Source organism: Ovis canadensis, chromosome 20 (genome assembly GCF_042477335.2).
Source record: "Ovis canadensis isolate MfBH-ARS-UI-01 breed Bighorn chromosome 20, ARS-UI_OviCan_v2, whole genome shotgun sequence".
Classification (NCBI taxonomy): domain Eukaryota; kingdom Metazoa; phylum Chordata; class Mammalia; order Artiodactyla; family Bovidae; genus Ovis; species Ovis canadensis.
This window is the reverse complement of record NC_091264.1, coordinates 55,094,623-55,116,326: the sequence shown is the minus strand read 5'-3', so window position 1 is coordinate 55,116,326 and position 21,704 is coordinate 55,094,623. Positions and strand designations below refer to the sequence as shown.

At 41.3% G+C, this 21,704-nt stretch overlaps 1 protein-coding gene across 13 annotated transcripts in view; it reads right to left on the bottom strand.

Annotated features, from left to right (window-relative positions):
- Nucleotides 1-21,704, bottom strand: part of ATXN1 (ataxin 1) — a 421,390-nt gene that overhangs the window by 241,208 nt on the left and 158,478 nt on the right. For all 13 annotated transcript variants that reach the window (XR_011251314.1, XR_011251315.1, XR_011251313.1 and 10 more), the window contains one exon: nucleotides 12,286-12,413. The gene's annotated coding sequence lies outside the window, so the exon portion shown is untranslated. The remainder of the gene's footprint in view (nucleotides 1-12,285; nucleotides 12,414-21,704) is intronic.

Sequence of the window (21,704 nt, the reverse complement as noted above, 5' to 3'; positions counted from 1 at the left end):
CATTACCTATTTCTAACTCCTAACCTACGACCTCCATCATTCCCATCTCCAGCCACTCTGGATATCCTGTCACCAACTGCATGCATATGTCACGCTACAGTCATTTCCTTTAACAAGAACTTGCAGTTCTGCATCAACCGCCCTACCAACTTCAAACTCTTCCGCAGTCTTAAGGATCCTCTGCTCTGTCTTTCCCAAAGCTGCCCAGTGCTCTTTCACACGGATCTCCAGCAAAAGCACACACATCACTCAGCTGCACAGGCCACCAGCATTCCCCTCTCGTGCCTCTGTCCCCACTGTCCCTGCAACTAGAACAACTTCTCAGCATGCACCACCCGTCACGTCAACCCCTCCTCCCAAGGTGCAAATCAAATTTTCCTTCTCTAATGAAGCTCTTGCTGGCCACTCAAATCCCAAGTCAACTCTCACTCCCCTCAACATGGACTCAGCCCAGAGCTGGCCACCTCCATCCCACGTGTCAGCTGGATACTGTCATGTGTGACTCTCTACTTGCTTCCTGTGGGTTGGTTTTGCACCTTCAACTAAATTTCCATAAAGATAATTTTAGACATATAGGGCCACCTGATGGGAAGGGCCGACTCACTGGAAAAGACTCTGATACTGGGAAAGATGGAGGCAGGAGCAAATGGGGGCGACAGAAGATGAGATGATTGGATGGCATCACTGACTCAATGGACATGAGTTCAAGCACACTCTGGGAGATAGTGAAGGACAAGGAAGCCTGGGGTGCTGCAGTTCATGGGGTTGCATAGATTCAGACGTGACTTAGCGACTGAAAAACAACAAGATACACAGAGAGCTGCCAAAACAGGAGTATTCCCTTGTACCCATCACCAGCTTCTCTTTAAGTCAACATCTCACATAACCAAAGAACAATGATCAAAACTAGAAAATGAACCTTGGTCTATAACCCCATGGACAGAGGAGCCTGGGGGACAACAGTCCACGGGGCTGCAGAGAGACCCAACTGGGCAATGGAGCACACACAGTACTGCTACCTAGACTATAGAATGTGTTAAGATGCCACCAGTTTTTCAACCAATACCTCTTCTCTGTTTCAGGATCCAGGCTCAGGTTTCACCTTACATTTAGTTGCTGTGGCTCTCTTCCAATCCGTGGCCATTCCTCAGTCCTTCCAGATCTTTAAAGAATCCTGACACTTTTGAAAAGTAGGTGTTTGATACATCAGTTGAGTCATTCATTCATTCATTAAACAAATTATGTTTAGGGCCTTGGCTTAGGTGCTAGAGGGACAGTAACTAAAACAGTTCCTTTTTTCAAGATGTTTACAGCCTAGTTAACAGAAATTCATGTGAATGTCTATACATCTCTGATAAAAGTATTTGGAGAATACAAGTATCACCCACTTCTCAAAAGTTCACTTCATGACACTTCCTTTTTATGAAAGGCCTATATTAGCACCTATTTTTTGCTAATGGAAAGAAATCCGAAGAGGATTTTGGCTTTCACGAAAACAGGTGAAAACTGAACACAGTTGCAACACTGGTTTTGCAGCAGCGGTTAACACCCCCAGCAAAAGAGCGGCACTGCCAAGCTCCTTCCTGGGAACTGCAGTCAGCACCTCAGCATCCTGACCCCAGAGATCTGAACTGCATCTGTGAGCATCTGTGCTTCCCCTCCATTTATTTTGTGCAGCCGTTAGCAAGATGTGTCCTAAGGTAATAGCTTCTTCACTTTAAAGCCATTTCAGCTTACATAAGATTTTTCACAGGCACTCTCTACTTTTGGATAGTGGGGGAAACCTGTATAGTGATGGGTCAAATGGTAAGACTGTAAATTTTACCTGCAGAAGAAATTGTAGGGTGACAGGTAGGCAGGAAAGACTTGCTTAAGAAAAATAGTGTTTTGTCCTCCCTTTTACTCCACTGCTCACTTTATAAAAATAGTAGGTATATGAAATAGAGACAAATACCATCACACAGTTACCAGATACACTCTGCCTCTGCATCTTCTAAACTAATTCCTAAAATCAAACCTCAAGGACCCACTGTGTAGGAAGATCTAATGTAAACATGGACTTTTTATATAGTGACTCTGTGCTTTACTAAAAAAATTGCAAACAGTTAAGGTAAAAAAAAAAATTGAGAAGCCATTTGTCTTAATCCAGTTTCAAATCCAATTTCATAGTTTTTATTCCTTCACAGGGAATAATGAAGAGCAAATAAGAAGCATCATCAATCAAAGACGGTCTCCCTAAGTTTCTTTACTTAATTCAATTTTCTTGTACTGCTCCGACTGCATTTTCCAAACAAAGCTGTTCTTTTCTATATGTGATAGTTTAATCCTGCAAACATTCTCAGGAATAATAAACAAACAACCGGGGCACATTTTCTGCCACAAATTGCACTCTGCAACATTCTTTATCCAAAGCATTTCAAATTCCAAGCAAGCAGACATGTTTGTATTGCAAGACCTGCACACAATAGGGAATGCCTATTTTTAGACCCTTATTGACACTTAAATCTGTTAATATTTAACTCCTACTATTGTTCTAAAGGATGAATAAGCAAACTCTCCTGCACACACAATGTTGTATCCAGCACTTTAATTCTAATAGCAACGGCTGCTAAAAGGAATTCTACTTTCACTATTCGGTATCATCCTTTCTAATTAACGTCAATGCGTCTTTTCCACGGGAGGGTGTAGAGAGCAGATGCACCTGTGTGCCATGTCTGTGGATATCCACACAAATGCACACATGTACATGAGTGCAAATACAAATACACTCATATGTATACGGACTGGTCCCTATGGTAATATTCACTTACAAATAGAGCTTGTCCCACACCCCCTACTTGCATGGGAATATACACAAACAGCATCTAATCCAGTTGATTTCCTTTCATTAACTTTTGTAGCAGATTAAGATAAAAAGCTTTAAAAGCGCCAAGTAGACACTTCATGGAGTCTGTGATTAAGAGACACAGAAGCTAATGAGACAGATGGGCTGCTGCATAAAGGGAATTTCAGCATGCCAGCCCATACTGCGGAGAAATTTACTGCGCTTCACCTTTTCCGTGGCAAAGTCTTCATCACTTAGCACCCTACTTATTTAACTCTTGTCCCTCTCACAGACCCCCTCTTAGTTCTGCCCAAACCTCCTGAAATGAGGATTATTAAATAAAACAAGACAACATTTTTTTTTTAGTCTGTTATTCAAAGTTTACTCAGAAGCAATATTTACTATAAAATCATGTGGTTTCTAGCTCAACAGAGAGTAGACAACTCTGTTAACAGAGCTAGCTGGAAATTTTTTAGAAAAATACCATAAACACAGAAAAATGAGGAGCAGAAAAAAAATTCACATATGTTTTTAAATTATTCACAATAGATTTTTCCTCCAAGTGGTTGGTCCTCTAAGTTTTTCTTGCACATACAGGGGATTACTCTCCCTATCAGCTTCTCCATAAGAATGCAGCATATTTACAAAATAACATATGCAGAGAGCCTTACAACTCACCAGAGTTTTTAAGCATTCCCACCCTTGGTCACAGCATACCTGTTAGATATAATTATCTCTGTTTCATAGATTAAAAAAAAAATCTCAGATTTTCATGTGCTTCTAAATGAAACTCCACACTTTAAAATTTTCCCCATATATATATTTTAAAAGTTCTCTCTTCTCTGGTTAAATTAAAATGCCCTGGTTCCTTTAGTATCTGCTTCCTTTATTCCCTGGAATCTCCCTCTTGAGAAATCTGATGTCCTATGAACTGATGATCTGATTATTTCTACATTGACAATTCTTTCCTCTGGGCTTTAAAAAAATTGTTTTGTGCACATCGTTGAAAGTTTTTCAATTTTATCAATTTTACTATGACTTCCATGATCTTATTCTAATGTTTCTCACAATGGTAACTTGCACTCCTAGAAAAATCTGAAGAAGTTGCCATTTTTATCCGACTGCATTCGTCTACCAGGCTCATTTCTTGAATCTTCTTCCCAGTCACTGTTACTGCAAAGATCTTTGAATTAAATAGAAGGGCTGTCCTTTCTGTTTTTGGAGGGGGAAGGGGCTGTCCTTTCTGATCTGCAAGATCATTCTGCCTGAGCCATTTAAAAGGTGCTTTAATATAACAACTGTTCAGCGTGGTACATTCTGGTGTCATAAATACTGCACCATGGTATTATCCTATGCAGGGGGCAAAAGGAGGAGGTGGCTCTAAAAGACAGATCTATTTAAGTGCCAACACAGCCTAATAATTAGACCACTGGGAACAGAGAGAGAAAAATCACAAGATTATAGCCCAGTGGCCTAGCAGACAAGCCCCGTCTCCGGCGGGTGTAGGAGATTATTGAGTTGTGGCCACCATTGAGCTTCTGGACCTGAAGTCTATCCTTTCTAGCCCACAGAGATAATCCACCTTCGGGGCATCCCATCCTCCCTTCCTGTTGCCCAACTCCACTTTCCAGGCTCTTTTAATTGGATTATTTTGGAATCTGCTATTTCTGTCTCCCTCCTTTCCCCAAACTGTCATATAAGTGCTGCAGCTCGACTGTTACACAGCTGCCAAATTTCACTCCAGAGATGGCTGTATTTCAGTGGCAAGCGAAGTGCTCGTCCTGTGCCATCTGAATACCCATTTAAGAGGTTCGGCATCTGGAGGGGGTTGCCTTGATGCAGGAAAGCAGTGATCTGTTTGGCTTTATTTTGTATCACCATCGCCCACACTGGAGGAGCCGGTCATTCTTTAGCTCCACCTGAACATGAAGGAGGAAAAAACCCAGAAAACACTCAACACATACACAACAAACGCACGAAGAGAACAGAAACGGTGACTGGGGCTTTTCACAGGTTCTTTTCTACGGGGACTTCAAAGCCTTAAAACATCAAGGCTGTCAGCTGACGATCTTTTTCAGAAGTGGAAGAAGTCTCAGAGAGTAGCCCACTCACGAAACAGATATTTCACAGAAAACTTGGAAGCAAAGCGAGTACTTTGTTCAAAGCCCCCCTGATCCCCAGACCCAGGGCGTTCCACTTGAACTTGAGTTCAGCCACAGATGCACTCAGAGGCTCACATCTCTGCCAGGGGAGCCAAACACACCCCCAGCTTATAAAGCATATGATATCAGCACTCAGTTGCTCGTTTTGTTTGGTTATACTTATTTTAGCTACTCAAGAAAAATCTCTACCAGGGGAAAAAAATAAAAAACAAGAGTGTGAAATAGGAGGGAGAAGCAACAGAGTAGAATTAGCAGTAGCAGATGCTTTAACCAGGCGCCAGGACAGAAAATGTTCTAAAAGTTTATACGCATATAATCCTCAGAGTGACCTGTTGTCGTTACTTTAAAGAAAAGAAAAATGAGAAAGAAGAAAGAGTACCCCCAAAGAGAAAACAGGAGGCAGAGTAAATTGCCAAGTCCTAGAAACAGCCTTCCCAAATTTTATTCAGACAGTAAAAATCTAAAAAAATACCACTGATGTAGTTCTCATTTAATCTAAAGAGATACTCATAATCCTTCTTGATACCACTTGGCCTCTAGAGGCATGAGTCTTCTGTTTCTTGCTAACTCAAGAAAGTACATTATTCCCAAGAATGTCTGTATACTGCATATTTCTAAATCTTCTAATGATAATGGTTCTTTTAGCAATCAATGACTTGGTATCTGAACCTTGGTGAAATGAAGCACTAATGAATTTTGAGGGGGTCCTGAGTTAGGGGGGAAGGGGTCTAAATGATTTTCATGTTCCCTTCCATCTCTAAGGGCTTTCCTTGTAGCTCAGCTGGTAAAGAATCTGCCTGCACTGAGGGAGACCTGGGTTCGATCCCCAGGGTTGAGAAGATCGCCTGGAGAAGGGAAAGGCTACCCACTCCAGTATTCTGGCCTGGAGAATTCCACAGACTGCATAGCCCATGGGGTCGCAAAGAGTCGGACACAACTGAACGACTTTCACTTTCATCTTTCACTTTCCACGTCTACATACTCTAACACCAAAGGCTATAGCAGGTAATAGTCTGGAATTTAGAAAACATATTTAAATGCTTCATCTCATTTGATAAACTCTAAAAGGAAAAAAAAGAGAGTAATTAAAAAAGTACCACTGAATACTGACACTCTGATATTTTTACGTTTAGTCATCACTCACACTTTGGATAGTACAGTTTGCCAACACTGAGAGCAGTGTTAGTGTATTAGAAGGAAAGAAATTTCTGCAGCATTCTACTTTAGCATCCCAACATGGAAAGCAAAACAAAAACCAAAGAACAAAAAAGGTAGGTTTTGGTATCAAACATTTTCTCATGGGTTTCCTGTCATATGACAAAATATTCTACCTCATTTCAGGAAAGGTAAAAGACTTATGTGAATGTTTGCACACTGACACAGTGAATTATATTATTTATGAGACTCTTCAAAGAATAAAATGCTTTATACAGAAGTCTGGTAAATTATTTTAGATACTCGAATACACTCCAAAATAGTTTTGAAAAGCTATGCCTACATATAAAAAAACACTATGTACCCTGCAGTCTTCGTCTCTAGGATTTTCATTTTGCCATGAAAAATATCATTAAGGGTCTCAAAGTAATTTTTTGTTGTTTAGTTGCTAAGTTGTGTCCAACTCTTTGAGACCCCTGTCTGGCTCCTCTGTCCATGGGATTTCCCAGGTAAGAACACTGGAGCGGGTTCCTTCTCCAGGGGATCTTCTCAACCCAGGCATCAAACTGGCATCTCCTGCACTGGCAGGGGGATTCTTTACCACTGAGCCATTAGGAAAGGCTGTCTCAAAATAATACCTTTCCCCAAACTGGCTATGAGTTACGGAGACTACCTTCAACTGGAAGAAACTAGTATAGAAAAAGGAAGAACATATTTATTCTAAAAGATAATTTAGGAGAAGATCTCTATTTTAAAGATTTAATAAATATCCATAGGGTTTTCTTAACCATGGAAATGGGCATTGCAAATCCCAGGGTGTGTGTTGGGGGTCTGGGTGGGTTGGGTTAGGGGGTAGGACGGACAACTAAACTAAATGAACTGGGCTTGTCAAAGAAAGGAAAAGTATTTGAGTCAAATATATGGTAGAAGTTTGAGCACCAGAATAAGGTGACTAGGAAGGAAGAATACAGAGGAAAACGGTCCCTCAGTGATAGTAAATCCAAAGCCAAAAATGTAGCCTTTACCAAGCCCATGTTGAAGGTCAAAGGAGATAAAATAAATCTCTGAGTGGATTTTATTATTTAAGAGACCACTAAAAGCACCCAGGAATGGAGGGAGGAAGGTAAGAAGAACCACAATCCCAGAAATAAGCTGAGGGGAAGGGTACCGAAAAGCCAAAGAGGCCAAGAGGCACCAACTGGAGACTCTTTTGATCCAGAACTTAAACCTATGTGAAGTTAACTAGAATTAATGGCTCTTGCCCACAGAAGGGAAAATTAATTATACCATGCGTCTCACTCTCTAAGGATGGTGGATAAGGTAAGAGCAGGGAAGTAATTAGTCAAAGTTAGAGTAAGGTTAATGTGTTCTGGGGACGATGCCACCTCAATTCTTCCTTTGAGTGACAGATGAAAAAAAGACAACCCCACCCTCCACTGTGAGCCGCCCACTCCTCTGTCTCCCGTGCTTATACAGTCATAGAGTAAAACCTACCCACTTCACCGTTTGTTAAAATACAGATTATTGACAGTGTGCACTGCTTCTAAAGCAATGACAAACCTAAACAGGGTGTTGAAAAGGAGAGACATTACTCTGCAGACAAACGTCCATATAATCAAGGCTATGGTGTTCCCAGTGGTCACTTATAGTTGTAAGAGCTGGACTGTAAAGAAAGCAGAAACACATCAAAGAACTTGATGCTTTAGAACTGCGGTGCTGAAGAAGACTCCTGAAAGTCCCTTGGACAGCAAGGAGATCAAACCAATCAATTTTAAGGGAGATAAACTCTGAATATTAACTGGAAGGACTGATGGTGAAGTTTCAGTATTTTGGTCACCTGATATAACAGATGACTCATTGGAAAAGTCCCTGATGCTGGGAAAGATTGTGCACAGAAGGAGAAGAGGGCATCAGAGGATGAGATGGGTGGACAGCATCATGGATGCAATGAACACGAACTTGGGCAAACTCCAGGAGATGGTGAGGGTCAGGGAGGCCTGGTGTGCTGCAGTCCATGGGATCGCAAAAAGTCGGACATGACTAGGTGACTAAACAACAACTATTTCTGTTACCTAAACGGAGAGACTTTTTTTGCCAACAAAAGTCCGTCTAGTCAAAGCTATGGTTTTTCCAGTAGTTATGTATGGATGTGAGAGTTGCACTATAAAGAAAGCTGAGTGCTGAAAAATTGATGCTTTTGAACTGTGGTGTTGGAAAAGACACTTGAGAGTCCCTTGGACTGCAAGGATATCCAACCAGTCCATCCCAAAGGAAATCAGTCCTGAATATTCATTGGAAGGACTGATGCTGAAGCTTCAATATTTGGCCACCTGATGCAAAGAAATGACTCATTGGAAAAGACCCTGATGCTGGGAAAGATTGAGGGCAGGAGGAGAAGGGGACGACAGAGGATGAGATGGTTGGATGGCATCACCAACTCAATGGACATGAGTTTGAGTGAACTTCGGGAGTTGGTAATGGACAGGGAAGGCTGGTGTGCTGCAGTCTATGGGGTCACAAAGAGTCAGATACAACTGAACAACTGAAGCGAACTGAAGATCAATGGCTGCAAGATTTTTATAGACCCTGACAATTGCGCATCTAAGCCAAGTTTGATTCTTGTCTTCTCTCTGCATTTTCCAGTCTGGTCCTGCCGTCAATAGTCCCAGCCCCCTGCTGGTCCCTATCCTCTGGCTCTTTTTGCCTCAGCCTTCCAGATCAACAGCTCTTTCTCCACTGGTTTCTCCAGTCTCTCATTTCAGATGCACTCTAAACCTTTTATTTTTTTCAATTTTTTAATTTGCTTCAAAGTTAAACCCAAGACACAGCGACGTCATAAGAAATCCATTAAGAAACATTTTTCTAGGTTGAACACCTGTTGCCCCAACAGAGTGTGCACCTGTTAATTACTTTCATTTTACAATCACTGCTGCCTCACCACTATACCAACACCACCTAAACTGTACGTGTGGTGTTCCCAATATTCTCAGTTATACCCTAACTTCACTAACTGCAAAAGTTTTCTGGCATACCCTGTCACTTGAATTCTTTGGCTACTTTTGAAGATGAAGTCCAAAGAACTCTTAAATGATTCTCCTTTGGAAGAAGTTATTTCACTGGTATTAGCAACTAGCAACTGGCCCAAGCCTCCTTTTGGAATGGTCCAGATCATCTCCCCTCTTCACCCAAACCAGGTTCAGATGCCATCAACAATATCTCCCTTAGAAATGTAAGCTCCATCCAGGCAGGGCCTGTGCCCACATTCTTCCATTCCGTATCTCCAGTGCTTAGAACTCTGCTAGTACCTGTGTGTGTGCACGCGTGTGCTCACTCAGTCACATCCAGCTCTTTCCGGCCCGAAGGACTGTACCCACCAAGTTCCTCTGCGCATGGAGATTTCCAGGCAGGAATACTGGAGTGGGGTGCCATTTCCTCCTCCAGGGGATCTTCCCAACCCAGGGATGGAACCCGCTTCTCTTTCTTGCACCTCCTGCATCGGCAGGCAGGTTCTTTCCCACTAGCTCCACCACCCAGTAGCCCCCAAAGAGGTATTTGAATGAATACATGAGGGATGAATGACTAAATGAGACCAGGATTGAAAGACATCGTCTCAAATTTCTTCCAGTTCAAAATTTGTGCTCTCGCTCTGCACTGGCAAAGTCTGAAGGCACTCCCGAAGGCACTCCCAAAGGCCCTATGGGACTCTGAGGATTGAGTTTTCAACAATGATTTGGCCTGGCCTTGCAGGGAAGTGTCTCACATGACTGCAAAAATGGTTTGGTTATGGAGGCAACCCCAGCTGCTGTGAAACGTGGTTAAACATTCCCACTCTTCCACCTCCCTAGAGAAATTCATCCGTAAGCCCCTAATAATCAACATGTCTGCATTTCTGCATAGCAGCCAGCAAGGCACAGCAAGAGCATCCTTTCTTCCTTTCTGTCTGAGTCCCTGTTGCTTCTGTAATTGGGGAGGAATTGAATGCTATCCAAATACCAAACCTCCCATATGGCAGCTTTACCACGTCCTTGCTGCCGAGATGCATGGCCGTGCTACCTCCGCTCGCTGGAGTCTGGCAGGACACGATGCACTCCTTTCCCGACCTATATTTGCTGACACATTTGTTGTCCTCTCTCCCTTTATGAACTTATTAATTTTGTTGGGATAACATATGTATGTGCATAAATACAAGTTTTGTTTTCTTAGGTGTCCTCATAATCATTTGGAGGAGAATAATTTATGGCCCACTAAAGAGGAGTTCTTAAGCTAGACTGTCTTAATTAGGAATTCAGATGTTCCTCTCTTTACTGAAAAATACAGAGCTGTGCAAATGAGACTAGAAACCTGGGCCAAAACAAATGTACATACACAGGACTCGCGGAGTCCCCGGTGAAAAGCATTAGCTTTCCTGAAGCCAGACCAGTCCCCGTGGGTTTGTGTCCTTAATGCCCAGTCTCACTCTGCCTCTTTTTCCCTTCTACGTTTCAGCCTTGTGATGTGCCTCAGGGGCTGAGGGACTCGCACCTCCACAGTTTTCTCTGTGCACTTATGAAGGATAAAGTATATATTTCCTAAGAAGTATACAATTCCTAAGACCTTCTTCCTTCCTAAGAAGGTCTCTGATTCTACCTTCTCTTGCATTTTTTTTAAGTGAAAGGAAGCTTATTTAATACCACTGAGGGAATAAAATAAGCCTAGCACGGCAGCTTGCATATGTGGAGCTGAATGGTTGGGGATTCAGCGCAGCTCTAAGAGGCCAGAAAGTCGGCCTGACCCAAGGTCCTCGCTGTATCTCAGGAGCAAGGCAGTCCAGGGAGCGGGAGGGGGATTTGAGGCTCTGCTCTCACATAAGGGTTGCTCCAGGGACCCACTGGCCAGGTGCCGTAGCTGTTCTGAGACTTCAGAGCTTTGTCGGAAATGCGGTCTGACGTGAAGACTTTAGTCAACCCGTTTCTCCAGACCTAGGATTACTCCATGAATTCTAATTAAGACCATTTGGAAATATACTATTCCCTTTCTGCATCCCAGAGGAGGATGAAACAAGAGAGGAAGAAGGAAAAAAAAAAAAAAACAATTTTACAGGAATGGAATTACGCTACGGTTACTGCCATACTTTGCTTTTCTTTTTTTTACTTTGATCATGACCATTTTCTCATAGCATTACTCTTTTGGAATAGGACTCAAATGATTTCATGCTTCTTGATTTAGTCCTATTTCTCAAATGTCAACTATTGGTTAAGTTTCAAGCATGCTACTATCTACAGAAGAAAGGTCCTTCAAAATGGTATGATTTACAGATAATGCACTGCCCCACCCCCCAAAAAATAACCCAACATGTGGAAAGACCCCGGTTCTCATAATCAACTGGCAAATATTCTTCCTTTTTACAAATTCTGGACACTGGCAAAATTTTATGGAAGTATGTCTCTCCTACACTGCACCTCTGGAAATATAAACTGGTATGACTTTATTGGAAAGTAATTTGGCAACAAGTGTCAAGAGTCTTAAAACTTGAAAATGCTTAAATTCAGAAATTTACTGCTAAGGAACTATCCCAAGGAAACCATCAATAATGGCAACTAACATAAAGCCATAAGAACATTCTTGGTAGCATAAAGGCCAAAAAAAAAAAAAATAGAAATAACTTAAATGTCCAACTAGAGGGGATCAATTAAATTACTTCAGGATATGTATTTAATGGTATACTATATAATCACTAAAATCGTATTGTAGATAAATAACTTGCTATGAAAAGATGTGCATCACGGCACTGTGAAGAGGAACAAAAAGATTATATAACACCGTATATTGCATTGCTCCCTTAGACCATCTGATGGGACATGGTCTCTGTAGCTGAACTGATAAACACAATCGCCAGTTATCCCCTTTCTTATTAACGCCTTGTTATCATCCTAGCCGATGATCTCAAAACAAGTAGCAGTTAATTTCTTTCCCAAAAAGCAAGAGGTCCGTTTTTATAAAGAGATGGAGAGATGGAGAACACATCAATCTATAGATGTATGTTTGTTTTGTGTGTGTGTATGTGAGTGTGCATTCGAATAGGTATGTAAGCATCCCCACGACTACCCTGGATCTTTTACAATGAAATGAGAGCTATTTTTGGTTAAAGATGCCAGAGATATTTACCTGTACATGTGCTTTCATCACAAGGGAGAGTCCTAAGCAGTTAGTTCCTTCCCATCAGATCTTCTCAGACAGATTTTGCTTGAGCAGAAGGGGAGGCAGCAGAAAAAGTCAATGTGAAAAGCCTAGACCTGTAATTATAAAAACAACATTCCCACTGAGTTAGGCCGTTTTCTGCAGTCTTCATTCACATGAGCTGAATTCTCAGAAAAGAGAAACATATTTGCATAATCTTTCTCGCCCTCTTTCACACACACACACACCCCCCACACACAGTTCTTAATTCAGAATGCCAAAAACTCAGCGAGCAGACCCATGGCAGGTCCTTGGCTTCTGCTGAGGGATTGCTTCCCACCGCATCTCCTGACCTTAGGAATCATACCATCAAAATACTCTTTTCCTTCCCCTCCTTCTCTGCCTATTGATCTCAAGACTTCAGAGAAATGAGAAACAATTATTCTGCAGAAGATGTCATAAACATTACTGAATCTGATGCTCTCTGAGATTTTTTTCCTAACCACAGAGGTAAGCAAGTTCGACACATGTATTTACATGGAAGCCTGACTTTCACTTTCGAAACGGAACAGTGCCTCTCTGTTGATGACTCAGGTGAAGCCTGGAATCACTGATCGTCAAAGTCATCATGGACATTATTGAACACTGACTATATTCCTGGCACCCCACTCCACCACACCCTGTGAAGTAGTGAAAAATCATTATTACCTGTTATTGACAAGAAAACTGGGCATTTGTATGGCTAACAGGTGTTAATGGCAGTATTTTAAGCCACTATCTTTCACACAAAGCCATGCTCATAATTTCAGTGCTATACATTTTTCCCAAACTGATCTAACTATCAACACTCTTGTACTTACTATAAACACATCAAGTATTAATTCAACATCACCTTATTTTTCCCCAGAGTTGACATGTCACCTAAGTTTTAGCATTACAAACTCTTTTTGGATTGGATTGTCCTTTGATCTTAGTTTCCAAGCAAAATCGAAATCAACATGTTCCTATTTCCATCAGGAGTAAATTCATAGTTATTTCACTAAATTTAAAATGTCAATCAATCCCAAATCCAGATGCCAAAACACTAAGGAAAAACCTAAAATCTAAGTCCTACCCAAATGACTAAATGACTAAATTTTATTAGAAAGAAGGCAGATAATAAAATCAAGAGCCATATGTGAATTCCTCATTTAAAATATGGAAGTAAAGACAGGAATTTCTATACATTATGCCTATAGAATAAAAATAAAACATTTTAACATTTTAACCTATTTACAAATTCTACCTACTGTAGGTCTTACAATGACTGTGCACAAAATAGAGATGAGCGTATCAAGAAACCGACATAGTTATTTACGGGTCACATATTAATTTCCCTTTCGTACCTATGAACGTTTGCAGTTGCTCGCGCTATTCTGGTTATGCCCCTGTGCCTTTGCACATGCCCCGCCCTCTGATTATCATACCTTTCCCCTCTTGCCAACTAGAAAATGCCTACTCATTCTTCAAGGCCAACTTCCAATCTCAGTCCCTTTTGATGACTTATCCATCCTTCCCTGATGTTTTCTGGAGATCCAAGCAGAGTGGATTCTGCCCTCTCCTGTGTTTCCTTAGCAATGGTATCGGTGGAACCTTAACATCTTCCTTTTTCAAACTATACCCCATATCCAACCATCCAATCATTGAATCCACCACCCTTCCCTTCTCCCCTGACCACCACCTCTGCTCCAGGCTGCCCACCATCACGATTCATCTGGACTATTCCACTGGCCTCCCAAGTGGTCTCCCTGCTCCCACCCCACCCCCCTACAGCCCATCCTCAGAGATTGCCTAACGCATGGCAATGGCTTTCTACTGAGCTTGGATTCTGACCATGGCCCCCAGGGCCCAGATGGTCCAGCCCTTGCATTATTTTCTAGCCTGCATGCAGCTCTCCTGGCTTACTTTTAATTCCTGGGAAGTACCTTGCTTTCCTAGACCTCAGGGTCTTTGCAAATGTCCTCTTCCTTGTTGAGTTCAGTTCAGTTCAGTTGCTCAGTCGTGTCCGACCCTTTGCAACCCCATGAATCGCAGCACGCCAGGCCTCCCTGTCCATCACCAGCTCCCGGAGTTCACTCAGACTCACATCCATTGAGTCCGTGATGCCATCCAGCCATCTCATCCTCTGTCGTCCCCTTCTCCTCCTGCCCCCAATCCCTCCCAGCATCAGAGTCTTTTCCAATGAGTCAACTCTTCGCATGAGGTGGCCAAAGTACTGGAGTTTCAGCTTTAGCATCATTCCTTCCAAAGAAATCCCAGGGCTGATCTTCAGAAAGGATTGGCTGGATCTCCTGGCAGTCCAAGGGACTCTCAAGAGTCTTCTCCAACACCACAGTTCAAAAGCATCAATTCTTCGGCGTTCAGCCTTCTTCACAGTCCACCTCTCACATCCATACATGACCACAGGAAAAACCATAGCCTTGACTAGACGGACCTCAAATCATGCATATTCTTCACCAAATAACCGTGTATCCTCCCTCCTTTGGCTCAGTCCTCTTCTCCTCAGAGGTGCCTTTCCTCACCTCCTCGGCCAGCTCACTGTCCCCTTGTTGTTGTTCAGTTGCTAAGTCTTCCGGGCTCTTTGAGACCCCAGGCACTGCAGCACACCAGGCTCCTCTATCCTCCAGTATTTCCCAGAATTTGCTCAGATTCATGTCCATTGAGTCGGTGATGCAATCTAACCATCTCATCCTCTGCAGCCCCCTTCTCCTTTTGCCTTCAATCTTTCGTAGCATCAGGGATCAGTACCAGTAGCCCTAACTACATACTTTACAGAATCACTCTCTCCTTGGTTATACCGATCACATTTATAATTTTACTTTTTAAATTTTTAATTAAAATTTTAAAATTAATTTAATTTAATTTAAATTAATTTTTACTAATTTAGTAAGTTGTTAAATTCATTGATGAATGGTTGTTTCCCTCACCAATTAGTAAGTTCCATGAAGGCACAACTGTATAAGTTCTCGCCCATGCTTTTATCCTATTTCAACACAATGCTGCGTACATTATAGGCATTTACTAAAAATCTGCTGAATCCTCTGTTCTCCACTGTCTCCCACAGTTTGCTGAAATTCATGCCCAATAACACCTTGTACCAACTCTTGTTAAAGCAATTATCATATTCTCTTGTACTTGTGTCTTAAGCAAGTTAATCACTCCCAGGACACTGTTGAGTCCCATAAAGGCAAGAGGGGGTAGGTACTACCTCGTTCCACTCTCCCCATGAGTTTAGCACAGCAGCCTGGCACATAGATATTCAATAAATAAGTATCTATTGAATGAACAAAAGAAAATGTGTGTGTATGTGTGTGTGTTCAGTCATATCTGACTCTTGGCAACCCTATGGGCTATATAGCCTGCCAGGCTCCTCTGTCCATGAGATTCTCCAAGCAAGAATACTGGAGTAGGTTGCCATTCCCTCCTCCAGGGGAGCTTCCAACCCAGTCTCATGTCTCCTGCATTGGCAGGCGGGTTCTTTACCACTAGGGCCACCTGGAAGCTCCATATATATATATACACATATATGTGCATATATATACATATATCTGAAATATGTGTGAAACTGCAGACTTGCATATTTTAAATACACTATTGATACAGTATATTTAAAGTATTATTATATGTTCTGATGAACAATAGTTACAAATTCATCTGCAAAATGGGCATAAAAACACTCATATAGTAGTTGGGAAAAAATATGTGTAAGTAAAAATTTTATCTCTATATATAGATATAAAATATGTGTAAAGCTCAAGAGCTTTTTAATTTTAAATATTATCATACATTATTTATTTATTTATATATATATATATATATATATATATATATATATATAGAGAGAGAGAGAGAGAGAGAGAGAGAGAGAGAGAGAGAGAGAGAGAAGGAAATGGCAACTCACTCCAGTCATCTTGCTTGGAAAACCCCATGGACAGAGGAAGCTAACAACCTGGCAGGTCACATTCCATAGCGTCGGACATGACCGAAGTGACTAAGCAGGATATATTACATACATGTAAGTGAAATATTCGGCACTGAGTTCAGAAGACTGGAAGCACTTGATGGACATTATCATTAGGGCAACCAAGCTGAATTTACAATTCATGCTTCAAATTTAACAGTGTTACTTGCTAACATTTTTTCCTATTAAAACATTAATTAGCATTAGCATCTCCATAAGGCCATAGAGAGATTATCAAGAGGCCCTCAGTACACTAAGGATAAAGGAGAGTTTTACTGTCTGCAGCTGAAGGGCCAGTATTGTTTCCGGAATCTGCAGTGTACGTGCAGAGGTACAGACGCTCCAACAGAAAAGAAGTCTGTCTGTCAAAAAGTGACCTATAAAATCTAAATGACAGAAACAACAAATATTATCATTCAAGCACTATAAATATTTAGCTGAAATAACTAGAAACACTTACTGTGAATTATTTCTTTTGCTAAAAAAAACCAAGAAAGTGATACATATTCATCTATTTCTTTTAATTACTAAACAGATTTTATAAATATTATGTATTTGTCTAATGAATACACCATAAATGTTCATGCTATTCTGGTTTAGAATTGCTAAAATTTAACAGATTATGCAAAGAAGGGAAAAGAAGCAAGAAAATTTTGCAACTGTTTTCTTTGGGGAGGGAGGGTTGCGGAATAACATAAGAACGAACTATTTACAAATGCTACCAGTACACAGTTGAGCAGAATGTACTGGTAACAGTTTTTTCTACAAAGCAAACTTATAATTTAGTCTTATATTGCTCTTTCTGTTGCATACTGGCTGAATTTAAATAATAAATACTACTTTATATATACTGTGTGCTACTGAAATATAAAGTACTATCATCATGTTTTGAGATTTCTATTCTCAATTCATTTTTATCTCCGTGATAAATAATAAAATTCAAAGCAAGTCAGATTTCAAATTGTGGCTTACCCATCTTCTGAGAAGTAATAGAGTTACAGACGGGAAATGCTATAAAAATGCTAACTTCCTTTTTTATTGAAATACAGTGGATTTACAATGTTGTGTTAGTTTCAGATGTACAACAAAGTGATTCATTTACACACATACATATACATATCTTTTTCAGATTCTTTTCCATCACTGGCGATTACACAATAATGAATATAGTTTCCATTGCTATACAGTAGATCTTTATTATCTATTTTCCATATAGGAGTATGTATATGTTAACCCCAAACTCTAATTTATGTATATTTATCTAAACACTAAACTACCTACATTTACTTAAATGCTAAGTTCCTAATTGTAAACTGAGTTATAATTCTACTCATTGGCTACAACTATCAACCAGTTTAATATGATGCAAATCTATTGTACCTTGCAACATAATTAAGATGAAAAAGTAGGACAGATAAATTTAGCAAAAAAAAAACAAAAAACAAAAAAAAAACCCAAAGTCTTAAATCTACTTAGACTATTTTTCTCTGAATTTCTGAATAATTTCATTATTGTGATGCTTGTGTTAATGTCATAAAATCTAGTGAAATCTTAGGAATTTACAAGGCAAAATTTCTTTTTACTTATACTGGTCCTTTAATTGGGAATGCCCTTCTTATTCATTCAAATGCTACTCTTACTTTAAGATTCAGCTCAGATATCACCTCCTTGGTGACACGCGTCCACATATACTGTATTTGTCCTACCATGTAATGAATGATCTGTGTCCCTCTCTAGACTCTGAGATGCTTAGAGTCACTGATCAGGTCTCGAATTTTTCTCAACAACCTGCACAGTCCTCTGCACATAAAAATTCTCAGAAAAGACTGGTTCGATGTGTCAATGAACAACACCCATCCAGATACTCTTAAGACTATGGTGAAAATGTCCCTAAATTGTGATCTGAAGTTAGAGGTTAAAGTAAAAAGAAAAAAAATTCACTTTTAGTGAAATGAAACTTTAAGCATTTTCACTTCCAGATGCATCAGCATCACATAAAAGATGTTGGAACTATTTTAGAAAATAGATATTCTGCACATTTTCCCGTCTGAGAATCGGTCTGAAAAATACCAAGCTACACAGGGGGCCTCTGGGTGTTCTCAGGACAAACGTTCAGCTGGGTATTGATTCCACACACTCGTTTAATGGAAATCCAGAGGAAAACTCAACATCCACCACGCCTGCCCGTCACGCACTACTCCTCTATGCAGCCGCTGCAGAGTAAGGCAGGAGTGGGGGCGGGGAGAGAGAGGTTCCCTGGAGATGTCTGTCCTCCCCTCCCAAGACCAGCTAGCACTTCGGCAATGATGCATTCCAGCAGGAAAGAACTCAGGCGATCAGAGAAGCACCACACCCGGCCTGATGGACATTTTCCACTTTCATGGTCATCCTTACCCCCGCATGGATCAATTTCTCACATATCCCCTTTTAATTTCTCAAGACTGAGCCTTAGCAAATATCTGCCTGGCTGCATTACCTAAGACATCATCATACGCATACCAAGTCCGACCTCACTCAAGGCTAGTTCTGCTCTGAAAAGCACAGTGGGCAGCCAAAGAACACGTTCCTCCTAACAAGGATCCAGGCTGATCATCCACATTCGGAACCATTCGTCACCGTTGGGACAGTAACTAACGATTTTCCAGGAGGTCACACCAAACCTCCCTTAATGGGTTCTCTTTTCTCCACGGCCCAAGATTTTCTAGGCATTACGCAGGAAGAGGAGCAGAAGGCTTCTGTCAGCCTGATCTTACATCCTCAGCCAGCCAAAACGACCCCAGGGATTTCCCTGTCGGACCACATCTTTTAAGCACCCCATGTGATGTCAAAATACTGTGGATGATGAAAAGGGACTAGATATGAAATGGGTAAAATATGGGAGCAACACAGAGATTTCTCACTTACGTGACCACCTTAAAAAAATCTGTATTTTCCAAAGGTAATAACGTGCAACAGGATGACTGAAGTTCACACTACTGTATGACATAGATGAAACCTGAGAGTAAATCCTCAGAGTTCTCATCACTAGGTAAAAAAATTTTTTTTTCTCTTTTTCGTTTTTGTGTCTATACGAGATGATGATTGTTAACTAAACACCGTGGTAATCATTCCACGATACACGTACAGTCAAACCATTATGCTATACACCCTAAACATACATACTGCTGAAAGTCAACTATATCGCAAAAAGATGGAAAATAATGTTTAACCCCCCCTATCTTTTGTATTATGCAAACTGTGGAACCCACCTGGTTAGGGAACTGGATCCCACAGGCTGCAACTAAAGATCTCGCATACCACAAAGAAGATGGAAGATCCTGAGTACACCAACTAAGACCAGCAAAGTCAGAAAAATAATTTTTACTTTCTTTTTTTTTGCTTTACATTGTTGTGTCAGTTTCTGCCATCTGTCAGTATGAATCAGCCACAGGTATACCTATGTCCCCTCCCTCTTGAACCTCCCTCCTATCTCCCATCCCATTCTAACCCTCTAGGTTGTCACAATGCACCAGTCTGAACCCCCTGAGCGATACAGCAAATTCCTATCAGCTCTCTATTTTACATATGTTAACGAATGTTTCCAGGCTACTCTCTCCATTCATCCTGCCCCGTCCTTCCCCCACGGTGTCCACACGTCAGTTCTCTATGTCGACGTCTCCATTGCTGCCCTGAAAATAGTTCATTGGTGCCACCGTTCTAGATTTCATACATATGTGTTAATATACGATATTTGTTTTTCTCTGACTTACTTCACTCTGTACAACAAGCTCTAGGTTCATCCACCCATTAGAACCAACTCAAATACATTTCTTTGTATGACTGAGTAATATTCCACTGTGTATATATGTGCCATAGCTTCTTTACTCCTTCATCTGTTAATGGATGTCTAGGTTGCTTCCATGTCCTGGCTATTATAAACAGTGCTGCACTGAATATTGGGGTACATGTGTATTTTTCAATTATGGTTTCCTCAGGGTATAAGCCCAGTAGTGGGACTGTTGGGTCATATGATAATCTTGGGCTTCCCTGGTGGCTCAGAATGTAAAGAATCCCCCTGCAATGCAGGAGACCTGGGTTTGATCTCTGAGTTGGGAAGATCCCCCAGAGAAGGGAATGACTACTCACTCCAGTATTCTTGCCTAGAGAATTCCAAGGACAGAGGAGCCTGTCAGGCTACAGTCCATAGGATTGCAAAGAGTCAGACACGATTGAGTGATTAACACTTTCCCTTTCACTTCAAGGTAGCTTTATTTATAGCTTTTTAAGGAATCTCCATAGTGTTCTCCACAGTAGCCCTATCAATTTACATTCCCACCAACATTGCAAGAGGGCTCCCTTTTTGCCACACTCTCTCCAGCATTTATTGCTTGTAGATTTTTTGATGATGGCCATTTCTGACCAGTGCGAGGTGATACCTCATTGTACTTTTGCAGTTCGCTAATAATGAGCGATGCTGAGCATCTTTTCATGTGTTTATTAGCCATCTGTATGTTTTCTATGCGGAAATGTCTGTTTAGGTCTTTTGCCCACTTTTTGATTGGGTTGTTTATTTTTCTGGTATTGAGCTGCATGAGCTGCTTGTATACTTTGGAGAAAAGACAACCCTCAGAATGGGAGAAAATAATAGCAAGTGAAACAACTGACAAAATAAATATTTTTTTAAATAGCCATTAAAACCTCATGAGCTTTCATGTTAGAATGCCAATTTTTTAAAAAATCCCTGTAATTAGGTTTTGCCAGACTTAGGCTTGGAGGAAAAGGCTTCTTCCCTCTCCCAAAGACCAAGGTCAAAGCTGGAGTCTACTGAACTCCAAGTCTGAGGTCCAGATCATCCAATCTTTCCCCCATGTGTATCTATAGACCTGCTGGGTCTGAGGGTTCAGTTCGGTTCAGTTCAGTCGCTCAGTCATGTCCGACTCTTTGCAGCCCCAGGAATCGCAGCACGCCAGGCCTCCCTGTCCATCACCATCCCCCGGAGTTCACTCAGACTCACGTCCATCGAGTCCATGATGCCATCCAACCATCTCATCCTCTGTCATCCCCTTCTCCTCCTGCCTCCAATCCCTCCCAGCATCAGAGTCTTTTCCAATGAGTCAACTCTTCGCATGAGGTGGCTAAAGTACTGGAGTTTCAGCTTTAGCATCATTCCTTCCAAAGAAATCCCAGGGTTGATCTCCTTCAGAATGGACTGGTTGGATCTCCTTGCAGTCCAAGGGACTCTCAAGAGTCTTCTCCAACACCACAGTTCAAACGCATCCATTCTTCGGGTCTGAGGGTAGACTTAGCCAATGGAGTGCAAGAGGAGGGGCAAAGAGTATAATGAACAGAACCTCATTCTGGTACAATGGCCACAGAGGCAGGACAGCACGACAGCAGCCCCAGAAATTGATTGGAAGGGTAACTAGTC